The sequence below is a fragment of the Talpa occidentalis genome, unplaced genomic scaffold (assembly GCF_014898055.3).
Source record: "Talpa occidentalis isolate TD23 unplaced genomic scaffold, MPIMG_talOcc4v2.1, whole genome shotgun sequence".
In the NCBI taxonomy this organism is placed as follows: domain Eukaryota; kingdom Metazoa; phylum Chordata; class Mammalia; order Eulipotyphla; family Talpidae; genus Talpa; species Talpa occidentalis.
The window spans coordinates 42,427,023-42,449,274 of record NW_026555331.1 but is presented as its reverse complement, the minus strand read 5'-3'; the positions used below and the strand labels follow the sequence as shown (position 1 = coordinate 42,449,274).

At 34.7% G+C, this 22,252-nt stretch overlaps 1 protein-coding gene across 9 annotated transcripts in view; it reads left to right on the top strand.

Annotated features, from left to right (window-relative positions):
• Nucleotides 1-22,252, top strand: part of RALYL (RALY RNA binding protein like) — a 610,187-nt gene that overhangs the window by 50,969 nt on the left and 536,966 nt on the right. For 3 of the 9 annotated variants that reach the window (XM_054692155.1, XM_054692156.1, XM_054692157.1), the window contains exon 3: nt 2,502-2,643. The exons of the other annotated variants lie outside the window; for them this stretch is intronic. The gene's annotated coding sequence lies outside the window, so the exon portion shown is untranslated. The remainder of the gene's footprint in view (nt 1-2,501; nt 2,644-22,252) is intronic. 9 annotated transcript variants of the gene reach the window in all.

The window sequence follows — 22,252 nt, the reverse complement described above, 5'->3', positions numbered from 1 at the left end:
ATCTTTCTATTTCCTCTCTAGTCCTTCTGTCTTTTCTCCATTCCTTTCCTTCATCCTTCCATCATTTTTCTCTTCTCCTTTCCTTCCTGTTTTTTTCTTTCATCATATGAACATCTTCTTTATATCAGGCACTATGTTCAGACCAAGGTCATATATAGTAGAGAACAGAATTTAAGAACCTTGTAAGTTTGTGACAGAAGGAAAGCTGCAAGTCATGAGCACTCTGAAATAGGCGAAAGACATTTACAAGAGAGTACTAAATTGGATTGGAAGAATTGAAAAATTCCTTTGAGGAAGCAATTTTGAAAATCAGGTAAAAAATAACAGTTTTTTTGGTAAATAAAGTGGGGTTTATTTTAGAATACATGATGGAAAATACCATAGCACTTTCAGAAACTCGACAGAAGATGGCTCATATTTTATGGAGCAAAGTTGATGTGCAAAAGTGATCTGAGATGAGGTTAAAGAACAAGGGCAGGCCCCAAAGCTGAACTTGGTGGTAGTAGGGATTAGTGAGAGTAGACATACATGGGGAAGATTGGTGTAGTGCATGTGAGATGTTTTGGTGACATAGACTAAAGAGCTGACCTTCGAGAAAGAGAGACATGAATGTGTGCTTTTCAACACCACCTAGCAGAAGAATGTACCATTTCTTCAAGAGAAGGACTGATCATCTACCAGTATTATTTCCTAAATGTCATCATTTGTATATGAGCCTTGGAAATATGGTAGTTGACTGTGCAGGCTCTGGAGTGAGACTGTCCATATCTTAACTCTACTACTTGTTACTATATGAAATTGAGCACGTGTGACCTTCAGATCCTTCATCTGTAAAGTTAGCTGCTTAGAAGTACAGTTTTATAGGTGTTGTGAGATTGTCAAAATAGTCAGGTAATGTGTAGAAAGGCACTGCAGACAAAATAATGAGTTTCTTTAATTTAAGGAAATTTAAGAGAACTGAACCAGAGGCAGTGATTTTACATAGCAGGGAACTTCCCACACTACTTCTATTAGAGGAGCAAGTGATCCATGCCTTCAAGTATATCAAATGTTCCCTGGCATTCATCTGGCCTTTAGGTTTTTTCCAATGTTCATTTTACCATTTCTCTGTGGTGCCTTAAATACTTTTGTATATTCTAGTATTTGAGTATTAGGTGCCTGTAATTTGTACTAACACTCCGGCATAATAGTGATTTTCCTCAAGCTTACCACACCAGTTATAATGTCCCTTAGCTGGTCAAACCTTTAGGTGTGTCTGAAGTTTATACCTACAATTTTGTACAGTGATTTAATGTGATAACTAGTACTAAAAATTTGGCCCAAATCTGGAATGTCATAAACAAGATAGAATGTAGGCTTTATTAGTGAATTGTGAAATAAATATGTGGCTTAGTTTTAGTTACTCTAAATTCTATTCTGCAATTATTTTCTAAAAAAAAATAAGTCTTTTGATTACTTCCCAAGGACTTATAATAAAGTACCCCTTCAAGTGTAGTAATCCAGACATGTCTAAACAAGTGAACCAGCTCACCATCTGCTCACAGTTCTGGTATTTAGGCAGGGATAACAGTAAAAACTGTCTGCCAGGGCTTCAGTTATGCAAATAAAATAAATGTGGGACTCAGAATATCCTTGTTTTGCATTAATTTGTAATTCTTTAAAATAGCACCCAAATAGAAACAATTCTTCCATGCATTATTACGCAAATGAAAATTATCTTATGAAAGTTCTTTGTCAAATCAAAAGTTTAAAGTATAAACTTTTTTAAATTTAAGATTACTGAACAAATCAGTTACAATCAATAATAATCATTGATAATGTACTTATAGCTTCACTCCTCCCTTCATTTGTTTAGCTGATACCTTTAGGTAAGAGGAGAAAATTGCATTGCCTATTTATATGCTAAATATAAAATATCTGACTGAGACAAGTTTGGTTGGTACACAGGCTGCCATGAGCTATCTCAGCAGGAAGCTCATAAGGAAACTGGCCAGGTCAAGGTTTACCTCTTGAGCAATGAGTGAGAGACTCAGGAGAGTGATTAAAAGATTTAGTCAGTGATGGTCATACTCAGCAACTGTATCAATCTTGGATCAAATAATCTGCTGATAGGCAAGCAATGCTATGAATCTCCGAGGAGGCAACAACTGATAGATTCCTCTCCCTACACCTAGGAGCACTTGGTTGTCAGAATCCATGCATCATTAAGGACTGTTGTGAAATTGTTTTCCCAAAATAATCACAACAGAAAGTTGTTCTTTTCTCTTGCCATTAATATAGCCTGCTTTTGTGTAGTTCTTACACATTTTGAGAGTCTCCCCACAAACATTGTTTTTTATGACACTGCAGTTGGGAAAATATTCTTCCCCTCAATCCTTTCTTATGTTGTGGGTTATGATCCTGTTGGACATTTTGACTTGAGAATCCATAGAGGTGGAAAGAAAGAAATATTACTTTGTATTAATACTTCTCTTTTTTGTGTTTGTTTATTTTATTCTTAGAGGGATAATTTCTTGAATGACAGTGACTATTCATTGTGATAAAATAATATGAGCAACAATGAACTGTGCAGACAACATCAAAATAGCTGAATTTACAATTTAAGAGAGGGGATTTCAAGAAAGCTGGTATTACCAAACTGAGGTAAGGAATTAACAGAGGAGTAACTGGAATGTGACAGATTAATTAAAAAGTTACTTATGCACTTTCTTAACCCTATTAGAATTCACTGTAGTTAGCCAGGTACAGTCATTATCAAATGACCTTAAGATAGAAGGGTTAATGCAAACATTATATCTCATCTATCTGATAGCCACATGACTAAGGAGGAAAATAGTACAAATTTCATTTTAAATTATCCCTCTGAAATACTCTGACAATTAAAAATTTATCAATAAGCTATTAAAATTTATAAGTTTACTAATATGCCTGACATACCAAGTGAAAGCTTTTATTGAACATACTTCTATTATTTTAAAAATGTCAAGTGACAATGATTTGAGCATGTGATAAAATGTGAATGTGGGGTTCTATAATCTTATAATTGAAAAAAAGAGTTAAGTAACTATTTCCTTTGCATTTTATAGTAAACTAAACTGAGTTAGAGAAAAGTCAAAGGTTGCCACTAGATTGTTTTACAGCCAGTTTTACAAACTCATTTATTTAATGTCTTAATAATGTCTTTTCCCTATGCTGTATACTATATTACAGTTAGAAGAAAGTTCTAAATCTTGAAGAAAATTCCCAGAGAAAGAAAATATACAAAATTTTAATAACTATTAATTTTTTTCAGTTCAAAGATTTTGTTTTATACACATAAGTGAGCTGTTAATAACACAATAAAAGGAAGCAATAAAAGCAAATCTTCTATTTTTATTTATTTATTTATTTATTTATTTATTTTTGTGGGACACTCACCAGTGGCTGGGGATCGAACTGGCTCTGCAGAGGCTGTGGGCAGCCTCGCAACCCAGCGTTCAACCGCTACGCCACCAGGGGAGGCCCAAGCAAATCTTTTATAGTAAAGAAAATGTTTTGAAAACTAGTCCAAAAGTTAATACAAACTTTCTGATTTTATTCTTATTTTAGGTTAGTTTATTACAAAGTCCATGTCTTGCTTCATTAAATGGCTAGCATGAGTTAGAAAGGAAATTGAAATCAATTTACCTTTTATACTTTTTAATTTTAGGAAAATATGCTTTCTAATACTCAAAGACTTTAATATCATGACAGTAAAATAACAATTAAAATTTTGTTCTAGAAAAAAATAATTATTTTTGAACTCTCAATCCAGAAAAGCAACTGAGCAGTTGGTAAAAGCAGAACTTCAGGTATATCCTATCTTTACATGCATATTCCTTTCATACATAATCTGTGTAATTTATATTCAAATGGAGTGCGGTGATGTGATATTCCAGTTTTAATTCACTTTTTCTTGTAAGTCCAGAGAAATAATTGCCATTTTTTGATTGCTCTGAGCAAAAATTTACTTTGTATGATAATTATAGGAAATTTCAAGATAAAAATATAGAATTATATGAATTTATGCTTAGAAAAGTAAAAGCAAATAGTATTATCTTAACATACTTCTTAAGTGCTGCAAAAATCATATACATAATTAAATATTACAGTTGATGCTGATTTTCTTTATTGTAGAAGGAGTTTAGGTGATTTTTCATAATCTGCCATGCTCTGTCTTAGAGACTTTTACTACAGACTTATCAGCATGTTAAAAGAAAATAGAGTGTAATAAATAGAAAATAGAATGCTGAGCAGGCCAATTTTCCTTCCCAGACTTAGTAATTAGAAAGTAAACATTCTAATGCTATACTTTGGAACAGTATCTCCTTCTTTTACTTCTATCAGGCTTTCAGTATTTGATGATGTTTATACTTTCTTTGCAAAGCTATTTATTCCCAATTTTCCAGTATTAAATAATTTCTTAAAGTTCTAAAAGGAGTAATTTTGAAAGAATGTTTCCTGTATACAATATGACAGATAAAGAAGCTCTAGGTAACATTTACAAGTCATTTTTACCTAATGTGCTATTTTTATTTCACCATGATCTTGTAAAAGTATAAGTGAGGAAGATATTTTTCCTCTTTATAGAGCTGGGAAAAATGGGAACAAATAATGTTTAAGTAATAGGTTAGCCATTGTACGCTGTTGGTGAGCATTGTAAGTTGGTATGGGAAAGAGTATGGAGGTTTCTCAAAAACTGCCATATCAGTCAGCAGTTCCATTTCTGGGTATATATATCCAAAGGAAATAAAATTATTTTTGAAGAGGTATCTGTACCCCCATGTTCATTGGAGCATCTTTTTATAATAGTGGAGACTTAAAAACAGCTTAAGTGTCCATTTAAGGATGAAAAGATACAGAAGATGTGAAAGTTATAGATATCAATGTGGAAACAGATACAGATATGAATAGGTATAGATGGATATTGAGGACATTTTGCTAAGTGAAAAAAGTCAGAAAACACAAATATTGTGTTATGCCTCTTATATGTGTAATCCTAAACATCCAAGCCCATAGATACAGAGTAGATTAGTGGTTGCAGTATGCTGGGGTGTGGGAGAAAGGGAAAGATGTTGGTTAAGGGTAGAAACTTGCAGTTATAAGATAAGTAAGTTCTGGGGATCTAATGTAGCATCATGACTAGTTAACAATACTGTATGTTGTTCTTGAAAGTTGCTGACAGAGCAGATCTTAAATGTCCTTTCTACACATACACAGGCAACTAATATGAGGTGATAGATATGTTAACTAACCTTATTGTGATAATTATTTCACAACAGATATGTGTGTCAAATCATCACATTTATAGGAGCTTAATGTATATGTTGATTATATCTCACTGAGGCTTACATGAGTTTGCATCAAAGTTCTGGAATTTTGATTTCATCTCAGACTAAAACTAAAACTTCTGCTCAGAACAAGTGGTCAGACTGGGCCTCCCTGGTGGCTTAGGGGTTAAGTCCCAGCACTAATACTGCAGTTGGCCTGAGTTTGATCCCCCACCAGGGAGCTAACCCACATATGGTACTGCAGACCTCTTCTGTCTCGCCCACTGTTCCCCTTAACAATGTATTTCAGTAGATCTACCTGTTCTGCTCCCCACTCTGTCTCTGGTGAATCTTCTCACCTCTGGCCTGCACCCCAGTTCTATACAAAAACAAACAAGCAAACAAAAATAAATGACCAGACTCTATTTATGGTCATATAATGTCAGGATACAGAAATAAATTTAAGTTATTAATGTATTTATATTGAATTTTGGTAGGTATTTTCTTTTATCATCAAATTATAAAAGTTCCCTGGTATAAAATAGTAAAATTGTTTGCCACTTCGAATTACTTTCTGTGGCAGTGAAGTGTGGGTTTCAGAATTCAGACTCCATGTATTGTCATCTAGACTCTGCCTGTTGTTACTTGTGTGATTTGCATAATTTGTTTTGCCCTGCTATGTCTTAATGGTCTCCTGTGTAAAGTGAGCATAATAAATAGTACCTTGTGCCTGGAGATCTTGTAATGATCTATACACAGCACTCAGCCCAGCCCTGTTATATTGTAGTGTTATGTGAACTAGCCATTCATTTCTGATACCATCCATCACATTTGATAGTATGTATGTTCATATTCTGCTTTTTTGTATGCTGTGGTCTCTGCCTGTGGCAAGTAAGAAGCTGCACCAGATATAAGGAGTTCCAGTTCATAAACTTGAGGCCTGGAAATACTGGTATAAAATATGTAGACATTGCTTTCAAGGAACTTACAAGGTAGTGAGAAAGGCAGAAAAACCAAGGCAATAACTGCAGTTGGTGAAAGTATTAGGGAAACTCTCTACAAATGGTCCTAAGGAAGCAGAGTGTGGGATGTGGAGCAAGTAAAGGAAGAATTCCTGAAGTTTGGAGCCAGGCGGGACTTGTGTTACATGCTTCATTCATATGTTTACTCTACCTTTCACTCATCCATTCCCTTATATGTTCAGTATTTAATAAATACTCATTATATTTTAGATCAGGGTGTTAAATTGTAATTTAAAAAATGGAATTCTCTTCCCATTGGTAGGGGAGACTAATGCTAACTGACTAATGTACCCTTTAAAAAATTCCACTTTTTTGAAATTAATATATACATCTGTGTGTGTTTAACCTTACTATTGTATGACAATTTCTTTTAAATGGTTTGTTTTGGAAAGTAGTATATAACTGATTTTCTTCTATGTTTATGAATCTTTGTCTTGTAATAAAGGCATTCATCCATTTACTTTTGCTATCACAGCTGATAGACTCATTAAATTTTTGGTTTTCTGCTTAATTTGTTTGCTTGTTTGTTTGTTTATGTATTTGTCTCCTTCTGTTACTTGTAATTTATTTTCACTTTTTTTTTTCTCTAATGATTTGGAAGGAAGATTTGGAGAGATTTAACTTCTATTTCAGATTCTCCCAGTAGTTTGATTTTAATGCTTTGATGTTAAGTATGTTGTGGTAACATATATTTGAAGAGACAGAACCAATGTTTTTGAATCATATACAGTGTTGTAAACCAATATAAACTTAATTTAAAAAAACTGTAATAAGCAATACCTGCATCTATGTTTTCTAGTACTGTTAATTTATATCAACTCCTAATATGCAAAATGAGGGGAATTAGCATTCTTCTGTACCTCATTCACCTGTTTCACATACAGGATTAATCACTATAAAAAATAAACAGTCATGCATTTATAACATTCACAATTGTATTTTGTAGTATGCTATGTTGATGATAAACATTCAGAGAAAGCTTTCATTTCAGTTTTCAGCATACTCTGTAAACAATGTTAAATTAGCTCTTACCTATGCTCATTACTTATTTTATTTCTAGACAGATGGTGATGGTTTTTGGATGTTTTTTAGAGTACCATGAAAGTATTCTATCAGATGACAAATTTGTTTTCTTCACACATGAATCACAATGTTTAACTAGTTATAAAATTCTCTGTAGTCCACATGTTAAAGAAATCACAGGAATTTCTACTAAATCTATGTGAGAAATGTAATTTATGAAGTGTGCCAGATGTAAAATAATAGATAAAGTCATTGGTAAGTTGGAGAAGTGCAGCCTATTTTTAAGGCATTCATATTCATATTTTAGTGGAGAAGGAGAAATTTTTAAATGACTGTAGACCTTCTTTTGCTCATTGGTAACCAGGATATGTAGACAATTCTCAAATGATATTATAATTTAGTGATGAAAAGAGATTTGAGGCAAAAATGATTCTTGATAATATTTCTTGTTTTTTCTTGTGTGACCTCCCCTCCAACCCTTGAAAGGAAGAAAAAAGTTCCCTAGAATGGCTAAGTGTGCATATTTTTTCAAGTTGAGATATAATTGATAATTCCTTTTAATTTTCCAGCTCAGGTATTGAACTAAATCATTTGAATATTATTTTTATGTCATGTGTTCTTTTTGAGAATATCGCTGCCCCATTTTTCATTTTCTTCTGGATATCCTTATTTCCTCTCCTTTATTAGAGAATCCTCTCAAGTTTGTCATTGACTTTATAGATTTAGTTTCTTACATAAGGACTTTGTTTTGCTTTAAATTCTGATTTTTTATATACATTTAATACACATTTTTTCCTAATGTCTTAAATCTTTCTTTTTTTCTGCTTCTGATCCTTGCCTCCTCCCTTGTCTTCCTCTATATTAGCACTTACTTACCACTAGGCCAAGAGCTCAACAGTGATTACTGTTAACTCCGTTCAACACTATTCTCAAGTCCTTACTTGAGAACTGAACTGCTTTGGAGCTTTGACAATTTTTTTTTTTAATTTTTGAGGTAACATTGGTTTAAAATACCGTGTATGATTTATGGGAATAGATTCACACCTCCTCAGATGTGTGTCACCAAACAATACCTATTTCCAAAACACCCATATACCTTTACCATAAAACATTGCCTCTGCCCACCCTGGACATTTTGACCATAGCCATCATTATGGCTTAACAAGTCTCTGCTTACCTCTCAATTGTTATTGCTGTCCTCCTTAGAAGTGTCAGTATGTATTTGTGTGTGTGCCTGCACATGCACACATGTGCTTTCCAGCACATAGCCTCCTATTGTTTTATTTACTGCTGAATGAAAAAAAGGTGTTCCATGTCTGCATTTGAAAAGTAATTGATTGGGAAGGGGTAGGTTCTGATTGTGCTCTTTTGAGTGCTGTTACATTACTTGTGTTGAGTCTCAAATTGGAAATTTTGTATAAATGTCTTAAACATACTTTTTCTTGTATTTACCTGCTTATTATGGGTCTCTTGAATTAGGAAACCTCTCATTCACTCTCTGGCTTGGTAAAGCAAAATTTATACCTGGATTATTTAAAATAATAACCTTTCTCTGACATTGATACATGAAAACTCATAGTTTTTCATGGTTTTCTAACTTCCTGCTGTCAATTCTCCCTTCTAAGATGGAGCTTTTCCTCTTCAGTCAATCTACTGTGTCTTTTTGTCAGGGATATTTGAATTAATATCCCTAAATGTATGAAAGTATTAATGCTTACTTTTTTTTGTAACCAGAGTGATCAGCTCATCCTGATTTGCTAAGGACTTAACTGATTTTAACAGTGAAGGTCTCATGTCCTAAGGACGTCCACAATTGCAGGCAAACTGGAATATTGACCACCTTTTTTTGTAACCTATGTCTTCTTTTAATAAACATAAAATTCCAGACTTTCCAAAGATTCTGCTACTTCCAGTGGGCCATATTTTCTTTAACTCTATTGAAAATTGTTTATCTTCTTAGTGTTAATATTAGCAAAGTTAATTATATAATTTGTTGTTTAAAATTTGAAAGCAATATACTTTTGTGTTTTTAATATAGAGGATGAATTCATAATGTTGAATATGCTTTTTCAAATTATGGGTGATTTGCCAACCCAGGTATTTCTGATGCTTGTCTATACTGACCTCAAATGATGTAAACAAAGAAATACAAGTGGGAAGGACGGAAAGGTGAAATTTGGTGCCTGTGTGTCAATTTTATGTGTCAGCTTGACTGGGTTAAGGGATCCCCAAATAACTGATAAACCCATTATTTCTAAGTGTGTCTCTATGAGTGCTTCTAGAAGAGATTAACATTTGAGATGGTGGAATCAGTAAAGCAGATGACCCTTCCCAGTGTGAATGAACATAGTCCCCTCTATTGAGGCCCCCAACAGAACAAAAAGACAGAGAAAGAGCCAATTCACTCTCTTTGAACCAGCACATTCATCTTCTTCTGCCCTTGGGCAGTACTCTCTGATTCTTGGGCCTTCAGACTTGAATTGAGACTTATACCATTACCTCCCCTGGTTTTAAGGACTTTGTACTCAGGTACTCAGACAGAATTATACCACTGGCTTTCTTGGGTCTCCAGCTTGCAAATGGCAGATACTAGGATTTCTCTAAAAGTAGATCCTCAATTAAATGCCTGTGTAAAACGAAGTAGTAATTGTAATCATGGAGCTGAAATGGCTCTGTATGTGCTGAAATGCACTTATGCAGAGGTTTTTTCCAGAAATTTCATTTAAAATTTTTAAAACCAATTTTATGGAAATGGATGAATGAACAAGGTATTACATATAATTTCACTGCAAACTAAATTAGAAGATCCCCCCTCCCCTTTCTATAACCAGGAGAATAAATAAGGATACCACTTAACAAAATTATTATCATTATGCATAAGGTTTCATTTAAAAATATTTTGAAAGACATCAGTTGAATATCATGAAATACCCAGTGTCATGGCAAAACAAGCAATTTGCTACAATTATAAAGGTCCACCAAAGGGCAGAGCTGCAAAGGGGGTATGTCTGATTACTGGTGAAGGCTATAATTATCTCTGAGTTTTAGAAGGGTTTTATGTGTTGGCTTGTTTGCCAACATCTGTCAGCTGTTTCAGGGTGCTCCATTTTCTGTTCTAATTTTTAGCCTTAATACAATATCATCAAACGTTCTAGGCAAGAGTGAAGTTATATGCAGTTTTTTTTTTTTTTTCTGAACATATGTTCTTCCTCATAGAAGAACATTTCTGATGTCAAAAAGGGGTATTTTATTTGCCATCAGAAACCTGTGCTTTGATACATAACAACTTTCATTAAGTTGGGGTGTGTTCTTAAATTGAACAGCAGGTAAAGGGCTTCCAATGTACCATGGAGTATTGACTTACATGAAAAGAATTAGCTCTGACATGAAGCCATTTTGAAAGCTATGTTTGCTAGCACAATCTTGGCTCTCCTTAATGTCCCATCTTGTCTATATCTTTTTTTTTTAAGGTATTTTTATTCCTACTTTTTTTTTTTTTTTTAAAGATTTATTCATTTATTTAGACAAGCACTGGGTACAGTCAGAAGCGCGGCAGGGTGAGAGAATTCAACAGAGCCAGAGCGGAGAGCAGAGCCGGCAGACTGACGAAGTACACTGCTGAGGGGAGCAGCGGGCGGCAGGAGAGGTCTGCACGCCATGTGGGACCCTCACCCAGCGGCCGGGGATCGAACCCGCGCGGCAGAGGCTGCGGGCAGCTTCGCAACGCAGCGCTCAATTGCTGCGCCACCGGGGAGGCCCTCTTGTCTATATATTTAACAAAATGGGATCTTCATGTAGCCAAGGTAGAGAAAATGAACTGGACTTGAGTTACAGAGTTATCAGAATCAGGGAAACGCTACTTACTGACTACATGACTTTCCAAAAGTGACTTAACTTCTGCTTATCACAGTTCACTTTTTTAATTTGATGGGTCTTGAGTGAATTACTTATTTAATTGTCAGACTACTCTTGGAAGTAGGTACCATAACAATCAGCCCCACTTTCTAAATTAGGAAATGGAAGTACAAAGAGGTTAAGTAATTTACCCAGCTGGATAGCATACAAGTGTAGGAATTGAACCAGACTTCGTCCCCTAGGCCATAACCTTACCCACTTGCTTCTCTACCTACCAAATACAATCTACTCTATATGATACTTTTGAGGATTAAATGAGATAACATCTGAACACAATGAGTATTTATTAAATGGTTTTTTAACTCTTAATGTAAACTTTTGGGGAACATATTTTAAGTTATTTTTTAACAACAGAAAGTTATTCTTGATAAAATAAAGAGAAGTTGCTGGGGAAAAGATTATATGAGCAATCTGGCCAGTAAAGGTAATTGGAAAACATTCAGGTGGCCAGTGGAGCCCCACTTTAAGCTTCAATTACTTTATGGAACATTAAGTCACAGATTATTGAATCTCAGAATTATACAGGAAAATTTATGCAGGATTTCATTGTTTTGCTACTTAAATTCCAATTACCAAAGGCTATGCCTAGAGTCAAAGGGCCATGCCTGGAGTCAGATGGCCATGCTTAGAGCAATGACACTTAGAAGAAATGAAGATCCACTCAATTATTTAATGGGACTGCAAAATGCAACCTATCACCATAAAGTGCTAAAAATTCATAGCAGACAAATTTTTTGGTATGATAAATTTTCATCAGTGTCAGCATGGTGATATTAACATATGCTTTCTGATACCAAGTCAGAAAGTATATCATGCCTGGTTTGTGGTCAATTATTGATCATCTGGGAGAAACTCCAGGGCAGCAGGTAACAGACTCACATCACACCTAAAACATATTCTCTCTCTCTGATTACATCAACTTTCCTAACTGGATAGGGGCATTTCGTGCATTTGTGTTGGCTTGATTTTTTTCTGTAAGATTTAAAAAAGAAAGACCTATTTGTTAAGATTATGGGTTTGTTGGGCCTCCCCGGTGGCGCAGCGGTTGAGCGCTGGGTTGTGAAGCTCCCCGCAGCCTCTGCGGCACCGGTTCGATCCCCGGCTGCTCCCCAGCCACCGGAGGAGGGTCCCACATGGCACGCAGACCCCTCCTGCCGCCCGCTGCTCCCCTCAGCAGTGTACTTCGGTCCCTCTTCCTGCTCTGCTCCCTGCTCTGGCTCTGGTGAATTCTCTCACCCTCCCTCGCTTCTGACTGTACCCAGTGCATGTATAAACAAACAAACAAATAAATAAATAAATAAAATGTCCCAAGTCTAGTGCCTCTTTAAAAAAAAAAAAAAAAAAGATTATGTGTTTGTGGGGGAGTCTCCCTGGTGGCACAAGGGGTTAAATCTCAGCACTATGACACTATCCGCAGCCCCTGCAGCACCAGTTCGATCCCCAGGCCAGGGAGCTGACCCACATGGCATAGCAGAGCTCTCCTGTCTTGCCCGCTGCCCTCCTCAGCAGTGTATTTCAGTCAGTCTGCCTGTTCTGCTACCCATTTAGTCTGGTGAATCCTCTTTCCCCATCTTTAAACTTCTGGCCTACACCCCAGTTCTTGTATGTGTAACGGAATAAAATCTTTAAAAAAAAAAGATGATAGGTTTGTGGGTATTTTAAAACTCATTATCTGGAGACTAAATTATTTTGTGAAAAAGAATTTAATGAATCATCATTTCTAAATGAGAGTATTAGGATGAAGCTGCCTTTAAGCAAGTTGGATAATAATAGGGAAGAAGCAGGTTTACAAGACAAATGGAAATAATGAGGTGATTTTGAACATTCAGTTTAGAATCTTTACTGGGTATCTATGTGAATATTCTGGAAGTTAACGGCATATTAGTTCTGGAACCTCAAGGAGAAATAGTGAATATAGACATTGCTAAGAATCCTCACTTATTTGATACCTGAAGCATGAGAGCTGAGGACATCACACAGATTTTTTTTACCAGATTGTCAGTTAGGTAGAGGACCCTTGGTGAACTTGGTGAAGGTGGGATTTGCTTATGTGCCTTTTCTGGTACATATATATATATATATATATAATATATAATATATATTTATATATATTTTAAAATATATATATATTTTAAAATCAGTGATTTAGATGGTATGCAGAAAGTGAGTGGGATTTTCAGGATTTCAGATATCATAAAAATAATTGTGCAAGTAACGTATTTGGTGAGAAGTAAGAATTCAGTTACTTTCATTTGACTGCAATCAGTATCTGCAAAGAAAATGAAAATTTAGAGGAATAGATATTACATTTTGTATTTAGGTTAAAATATTAAATACAGACTTAAAGAAAAACTGGCAGAGCCAGATTTTAAAATGCTTAGTTTGAAAATGGACTGAATCGTTGTGTACAAGAGTGGCCACTTCCTTCTGCAACCCTCCTCCCACAAGCTCAGATAAGTAAGTGGCAGTACTGGGTTGGCTCAACAAAACATATTCTTTGTAATTTTTATGTCTAGCAATTGATTTATTGTTTCTATTCCTCCTCCTCTTTCAGGTCTGTAACACATTCCAAAAAATGATACCAGTTAGATTAGGTGGTGAGCAGATCTATAAATTATGTATGTGAAGTTAAGGCAAAGACTGTTTAAGAATTTTTTACCCAGGTGATATTAGAAGTGGATTAGCTAACTGCAAATAATTTAAGCATTGTTCTTGTTTATCTTTCCCATGAACTCACTTTTTATATTTTCTACAAACTTATTTTCATAATTATCTTTCAAGATTCATTTCTAGAAATACCCTGTCTGTGAGGATCCCAGAATTTGCCTGATGTTTCCAGTTGACTGGAACACACCCTCGTTGGTGTTTTCTGTCTCAGCTCTTGGCCTTATAGATTCTGCGCTTACCACATTGAAGGAGATTAATATATTGACAACTGTGTCTGTCTCCACTAGACTGCAAGGGATATGAGAGCATGGATGTCTGTGCTAATATGTGTTATTCATCTCTGTAACCCATGTCTTAGTTCACTTCCTGACAATATTCTTTGCTGCTGAATTGAACTGGGATGCTCTGAGGAAAGATATAGGGCCAAAGGGCAGAAGTGACAAGGACACAGATTATTTAAACTCATTACTAACAATTAGAGCTGTCTGAAAATGAAATGACCCGCCTTTACAGTGTAGGTCATGCACAAGGTGAATGATAATGCAGGCTAGATGTTGCATAGCCTGACCTCTAAATTCCCCTTCAACTCCTGAGTATTCCATGCCTTACATTTTTCTCATGTGTCATTAAATGCCCTCTTGGGTCATCTTCAAAAGTACTTTCATATATATTATCTCATTTATTTGAACAAATTTCCTGTGATGTATAGAGGGACAGATATTATCATTCTAATTGTTCAGAAAAATGAGGCATAAAGAAGTTCAGCGACTTGAACATATTCTGTCAGCATTAAATGTGAGACCAAGTGTCATCTTTCTCATCATAGTTTAGTAATTTTTATATAGAATATATGAAATTGTTTGATTTGAACATTTGACATTACACATTCAGACATTATTAAGAAATATTTTTCCTATTTATGATTTTAAAATACATGTTTAATTTTTTAAGTTATCTAACCTCAGTTTTCTTTTTTTCTTTTTTCATGCCACTTTTATTGTCATTCTTCCTGATGGTTCTGAACAGTCAGGGCAACAGCAGAAAACCATAGAAAACAGTCCCACTGCCTTTTGTTTCAAAAGTGTACGTGTGTGAGAGAAGACTCACTATGTTGGCATGCAAACTGTGGTCCCTCTTAGGACCTCAGGAGGGGAGCCCAGGCTACTGCAATTCATTGATCAGACTTGGCAGTATGAGATCATGACAGTGCATTCCCTGGAAAGGCTAGAGATGGGGTGGAGTCATTACAGATTGCCTTCAACACCTATCATGTATTTTATTTTTATTATATTTTGTCTGTGTTCCTAATCTGGCAGCTATCAAGGAATGCTTATGCTGAAAGTTAGGTATTTCCTGAAGTACAGTATTAGGAAAGTAAACTGATCTTTCAGTTACTTATTCCTATGTAATAAACCACCCTGAAGGTTAGTGGCTTAACACAATTTTTTTTTTCTCACCATTACATCTATTTATCATATCTCTGCTGGTCCCAAATGTCATCACTTATGAAGCTACATTCAGCTAGGTATTGGACTGGGGTTTCAGCTGGAGAACTGTTCTCCCCCACCATGTTACCTGTCCAGATGTGAGTTTAGTATGTCACAACATGGTTGTCTAAGGGTTCTGAGAGAGAAAAGTTGCTGAATACTTTGCCGCTCCCATTAAGACCTTGACTCTGAACTCTAGGATGTCTCTTCACATAGACAGTCACATTGTGTTGATTAGTGCAACTCACAAGATCAGCTGAGAATAAAGGGGTGGAGAAATTGACTGCAACTCTCCATGGTAGAAGCAGATCAAGTAAAGGGGTAAGGTGATTGTTGATGGCCATTGTTGGTGGCAATAATTGTATGCAGTCTGTTGTCATTCATTCTGTTGTTACAATTATTCATTTACCAACTATTTAGTTATTTTATAATTTGGGGGCATAATATACATTTTCTGAAGTACAGCAGATAATAATTTGGAGATTGAAAATTTCTATAATCCATACTTATATTTAACTATAGTGGCTTAAAATACTTTAATTATGTTTATATATGTTAGTTACACTAACTTTGTATAAGAAACTGTAGCAAATTGTTTCTAAAGAATCATTTATTATTATAATGTGTTATTTAGTTTTTTGCTAATTAATGAATTTTATTCAGATAAAATTTAAATAATTCTGAGATTTCTAAATCAAATTCTTCAATATTTGTTTTCTGTGTTATCTCAGCAAAATCCTAAATCACATTTATTTTCACTTACCACTATATACCTATATATTTATTATATAACAAAAGTCCAATTTTCTCTATAAACTATTTTGAAATATAAAAATGTGGCTCTACAATATTAGTTCAAAACATCTAGGCTTGCTTTCACTAATTTTACCCAAATTTATTCATTTTCTAGGTATTCAATGATTAAAAATTTATATTAAGCACTTTTTCTTGTTTTATATCAGACTTGGAATTAAAATAGTCATCTCAATGCATTTCAGATACATAGATTGCTTTCTTGGAGTTCCTGGCATTGATTAGGTTTTTGTAAGTTTTAAAAAAAATCCATATATGTTTATGGATTAATTACCTGTCAGTATACTTCACATAATAAAACATTTGACAGAAAAGGTTTTTATCTCATTATTTATTAAATACAGAGCAATTTTTTAAAATAACTCTTCTATTTCATCACTAGAATACATAGGCTATTCTCTGTTGATAAAAATTTGCATGACACCGGTGACTACAAGAGATTTGGTTCCAGATCAGAAGTTTTTGATAAGGTTTTCTGTTTGTAGATGTTATTAATTTCAGTGTTTCAAGCCTAGTCTTTTGATTTAATATTTCATCCTGGCAACTGTGTTCTTTCACTAGTGGAAAATATAGTACACTTTTTTATTGCAGTTTTATATGCATAAGAATGTTTGTTCTGATTCACACTGGAGACTCAAAATAACATTTCCAGTTTACTTATGAGCTGAGAGAATTTATAAATCTAAACTGAAAACAGACAGTATTTCAAAGTGTTTATCATAATGTTTATAATTTCTTTTCCTGCTGACAGCAAATAATAAATATTGAACAAAGTCCAAATCTGTTATTTGAGCATTTCTGTAAACAAGAAAACAAAACTATCTACAATTTATTTCATACTAGTTTTTATTTTGAAATGTAATATATTTAATTTCAATTGTCTTAGCCTGATTTGTAAAATAATTGCCATGTGTCATTCTTTTATAGATTTTGAATTGATAAGGAGAAAAAAATGTTTCTTTGTTTTTAGCTAAATTGTGTAAATTGTTCTAGAACAAGTTTTCCACCCTGTTGGTGGTCTATTAATGATTCATGAAATAATTTTTTATATTAAATTTAGCATTTTTAAAAGAGGTGAATAGACTTGAATAAAATATATTAAAATAGACAATGTCAGAATTGTCTAATGTCAGAATTACATGGATATGTAATCTCTGTTTTCAGTGTTATACACTCATATGTAATGGTTATAGTGTAGAACATATCTCTAGCTTATGGTTGTGATCAAATCAGTTTGAAAGCTCCTTGTTTAGAAGCAACTTTATTAACTCATTAATAACAAATTTAAATCTCACTATTGGAATAAGTTGACATCACTTTAAATATGAGCTATTATTAATAACAAAATTATGAACTTTGAGTGTGACAAGTTTTAATTAAACATTTTCCCCTTGTATTAAATACTTAAATGTATTGTTAAAATACCTAGGACTCACCTACTCATTTATCTCTAAAGTTTTCAGTTTATTCTTCATAATCATAAGATAATTGTTAGTCATTATTAAATATTTTGAAAGAAATAGTCCTATTAATAGGAGAAATACATTAATTTAAAGGATGGAAGTAGTTGTAATATTAAGAAATAATAGTAACAAATAATAATATTATGTAATCATGATCTTTCAAATGAAAATTACTTTCAAGATGAGATGATGTATATGAGAAATCTATCTCATAAATAATACCAAATCTCCCATTCTAAGTGAAATTTAAATTACTAGCTTATACTTAAATGTCTGTAATTTTCAATGATTAATATATTGTTTTGGCTTTGAAGGCTGAGGATTTTATTTTTAGTAATTAATCACTTATGTATTTAATGATGGTTCCTTGGTTTAGCATGTTGCTAAAGCTCCAAGATGTGATTCTTCCTTCATGAATCTAATATTTTAGCTGATGGTACAAAATAAATGATCATGAAATACATGAGCAATGATGCCTAACCATGTTCATTATTATAAGAACAAATGGATGAGTTAATTAATTAATTTAAATTATGGGGAGAAAGCTGTAGAATTGCTCAAGCTTGACATGTAGTCTGATAAAAGTTGAGCTTAAGTTGTTTAAAACTTGTAAAGCAAAGTAGATTATAGCTAAATTTTTTAAGCTTTATTTATTTATGCATACAAGAGCTGGGGTACAGGCAAGAGGCATGGGGGGTGAGAGGATTCACCACAGACAGAGTGGGAAGCAGAACAGGCAGATTGACCAAGGTACACTCCTGAGGGGAGCAGCAGGTGAGTCAGGAGAGGTCTGCTGCATCATGTGGGTAGCTCCCTGGCCAGCCGGGGATCAAACTTGTGCTGCAGTGGCTGCAGATAGCTTCATAGGTTGCGTCTTAACCTTTGTGCCACCAGGGAGGCCCTTATAACTAAATTTTAAAGGATTTAAAAGGATGGTTTCTAGATTATAGAGGTGGTATGAGCAAAACTACTATCATGAACTAGATGTGTTTGCTCCTGTCCTTCCTGATCTCTTTTCTCTTTCCAAAATAAAATAACTTTCTCTATTTGCTTTGTTATCTAGGTTTTCATGATAGAGTAATGGCACCCCTAAATTTGCCTACACACAAGTCATTAGAAACTATGAATATCACCTTCCACACATAAGATATATTGTAGGTTTGATTGATAGTATACACTGTGAGCTAGGGAAATAATCCTGGAATAATTGGACCCATAATCATCACATGAGTCTTAAAATCAGTTAATTTTTATAGCTATAGTCAAAGAGAGATGCTTTGATAGAAGGATTCAAACTGTGAGACAGACTTAACTTACCCTTATCACTTTTGAAGATGGAAGAAAGTGTCATGAAGCAAGCAGTGTTTGGTGGCCTATAAAAGTTCAATGTATCCTCAACTGGCATCCAAGAAGAAACAGGGACCTATTTTCTGTCATCAGGTGGAACTTGGCTTCCACCTGAATAAGCAAGACAGGCACCTTTCCCTAGAGTCTCCAGAAAAATGTAGCCACATAGAAGACACCTTGATTTTGACTTGATGAGACCTTTGTCAGACTTCTGACATAAAGAACCGTAAGATGGCCTCCCCTGGTGGCGCAGTGGTTGAGCGCTGGGTTGCCAAGCTGCCCGCAGCCGCTGCAGCGCTGGTTCAATCCCTGGCCACCGGGTGAGGGTCCCACATGGTGTGCAGACCTCTCCTGCTGCCCGCTGCTCCCCTCAGCAGTGTATTTCGTCAGTCTGCCTGCTCTGCTCTTCTCTCTGACTCAGGAGAATTCTCCCGTGCTTCTGACTGTACCCAGTGCTTGTATAAATAAATAAATAAATCTTTAAGAAAAAAAAAAAACAGAACGATAAGAAAATTTGTGCTGCTTAGGCCCAGATGTTTGGTAATTTGTTAGAGCAGCATAGACTCTAAAGTCATCATGGAATATTTTGAATACCACATCTCTTTTTGTACTTCTTTGGAACAAATGTGAATACCAGACCGCAAGGCTTCCAACCAACAGGTTATCTTCTTTAGGTAAGACCATGACACATAGACCTTGTCCTGGCTTAAAAAATGAACCTGGCCAATTAAATTCTCTGTTTCTTTTCCTGCACTTTGTACTAGTAAAATAAAAAGCAAAACTGAAAAACATTTACAAATTTGTGACTTAAACTGTAGCTGGAAGATCATAAGGTAAATCAAACCTGAAAGTCCATGATTGTTCAGGTGCAAGATGAAGTACTGGAGAATGTGAAACCAGAAACTACCAGGTGTTTGTCAGTAGGGAGACAAGATTCAAACAGGTATGCAGAAAAAAGTAAAAACTTCACAGTAATGACATATAAATGGAGAAAATGGTGCCCTAACAAGTTTCAGTTCCCGTCGTAGCCCATATATAGTCTTTCAGTATATCCTTTTTTCCTTTATATGAATATCATCTGTGAGTAGTTTATAAAACCAGTTTAAACAGTTTTAATATCAAGAATTCAGAAAGAGCGAACTGGATGTTACTAACCAATGTTACTTCAATGAAAGTTAAAAAAAGGAAAAAAAAAAAGAGGCCTCTGGACCAAAAGGAAGAAAGATGGAAAAAATAAAATTGACCCTAGAGTTCATTTATGAAAGAACTTGTGAGAAATTAAATTTATGCAGATAACTTGTGCCAAACCAATATTATTTTACTGGAATAATAAAAGCAGAAGGAATTTTCGGTGATGAGTAGGTCTCCGTTCTGTACTACAGTGCCTTAGGTTTAATGACCTCAGTAGCTTTATCAGTCAATTCATGGTTCAGGCAGCTGATAATAACTCTGCCATTGGTTTAAATACCAATGGCAACTTTTAATACCTTTACAAACTTTTCCTTAGGTAATCATTTGTGAGATCTACCTCTCAAACTTGTCTACTTACATAAACTTTTTTTTTTTTTTTTTTTTTTTTTTTATCAAGACCAGATACCCATTTAGAATAGGCAGGTTTGCGGGGCTTGGGCTACCCCTCTCCCTGTCCGATAACAATACCACAATCTTTGAGTAGTTCTAGTTCTCATAGTCATCCTTTAATTCCTTCTCTTTTACTTACAGCCCTAATCCTGGTCTGATCATAGCTTATCTGACAACTACATGAGCCTCCTGTCTTATCTTTTCCATCTAATCTCACCTAAATATAGCCCCAAATAACCTTTTAAAGCTCCTTTGATGTTGTTGCTTCCTGAGTCAAAAACTTGAAATGGTTCCCTGACATTGATAGTCTCCTCTGTAGTATAGCTTTCAAGGTATTGCTTGAAATACCTTTTCAACTTCCATTTATCATGCCTCATGTCTCATTATATTTCTACAGAAATCATCTTCACCAGCCAACTTGACTCATTCAAAATCCCCTAAATCTCTCTCTCTTTTTTTTTTTTGTTTGTTTTTTTGTGGGTTTTTTTGCCAGTGCACTATTTGCTCGTCTCATTCCTCTCACCTGCAGTGAGGAATGCCTGTATATTTTGCCTGTTCAAATCATAGTCCTCTTTTGTTTAAAGTCTTTCAAACTAAGAGATGTTTTTCCTCTGGGTAGATTATGCTCCTATTATTTTAATAAGTTTCCATGAAAAAGAAACTTCAGAGCTCCAAGAGGACAAGACCAAAGATATTGTATTTCCTTTCTTTCCTATAAAATGCAGTGTCAGCTACTATTAGGATTTATCTAATATCACTTTCATCTTTCGTTCTGAAGGTGGGAATCTGCAAATATCAAAGTATCCTAGACTTCAAAGCTGGGTCAGACAGATTCAGGCAAGCCCTCTGGCAAGGGGTGATTTGACCCTTGGTTTTTCATTACCTTCCCTGGGACAGAGGTTGAGAGCTCCTGGTGAAATCAAATTACAACCTCAGTAGGTAAACGCCAATCCTTTCAATTGGTGTGAGAAAGAAAGGGATACCTATCCCTCTAATCAGTATTCAGGGGCTGATACTGAGAAAGAATATAAACACGGGGCCTTAAGCTGCAGATGTGCTCATTATTCACTCTTTGAGCAGACCTGCAGGAATCTTACAGGAAAGGGCAGCATGATCTTGCTTGGCAGTCTTGATAAAGGAGAATGACCATAATCTATTCTTTTCATCTTTCACATAAGAAAGAAAAATTGTTTCATGGAGATCCATGAATTTTAGGAGCCATTTTATTATTTGCCTGAGAATCCCTCAAATATCCAGCTCTAATTCTGAATCTTGTGTGCCCTACTGACTAAAACGTCCTAAATTTTGAACTCCCGATTAATCACAAAATAATTGATGGCACTTATTTATTACTTTTCACTTTTATTTGAACTGTGTACTTGTTTTAATTATTTAATGGTTACCAATTTTTGTTTTAATTCTTAATCATATTATAAGGTTCTTGAAGGTAGCCATTGCTGTTTATTTTTTGTTGTTTCTCCAAAGCTGCTCACCCTAACCTTTCATTCAAATACATTTGCTGAACATTTACTTCAAGTCAAACACTATTATGGACACACACATCTTTATATGTTAGGTTATTTCTGTCATCTTTGGATGCCTTTAAAAAAATATGTTAGTAAGGAGGCAAACCTAGAAAATGTAAC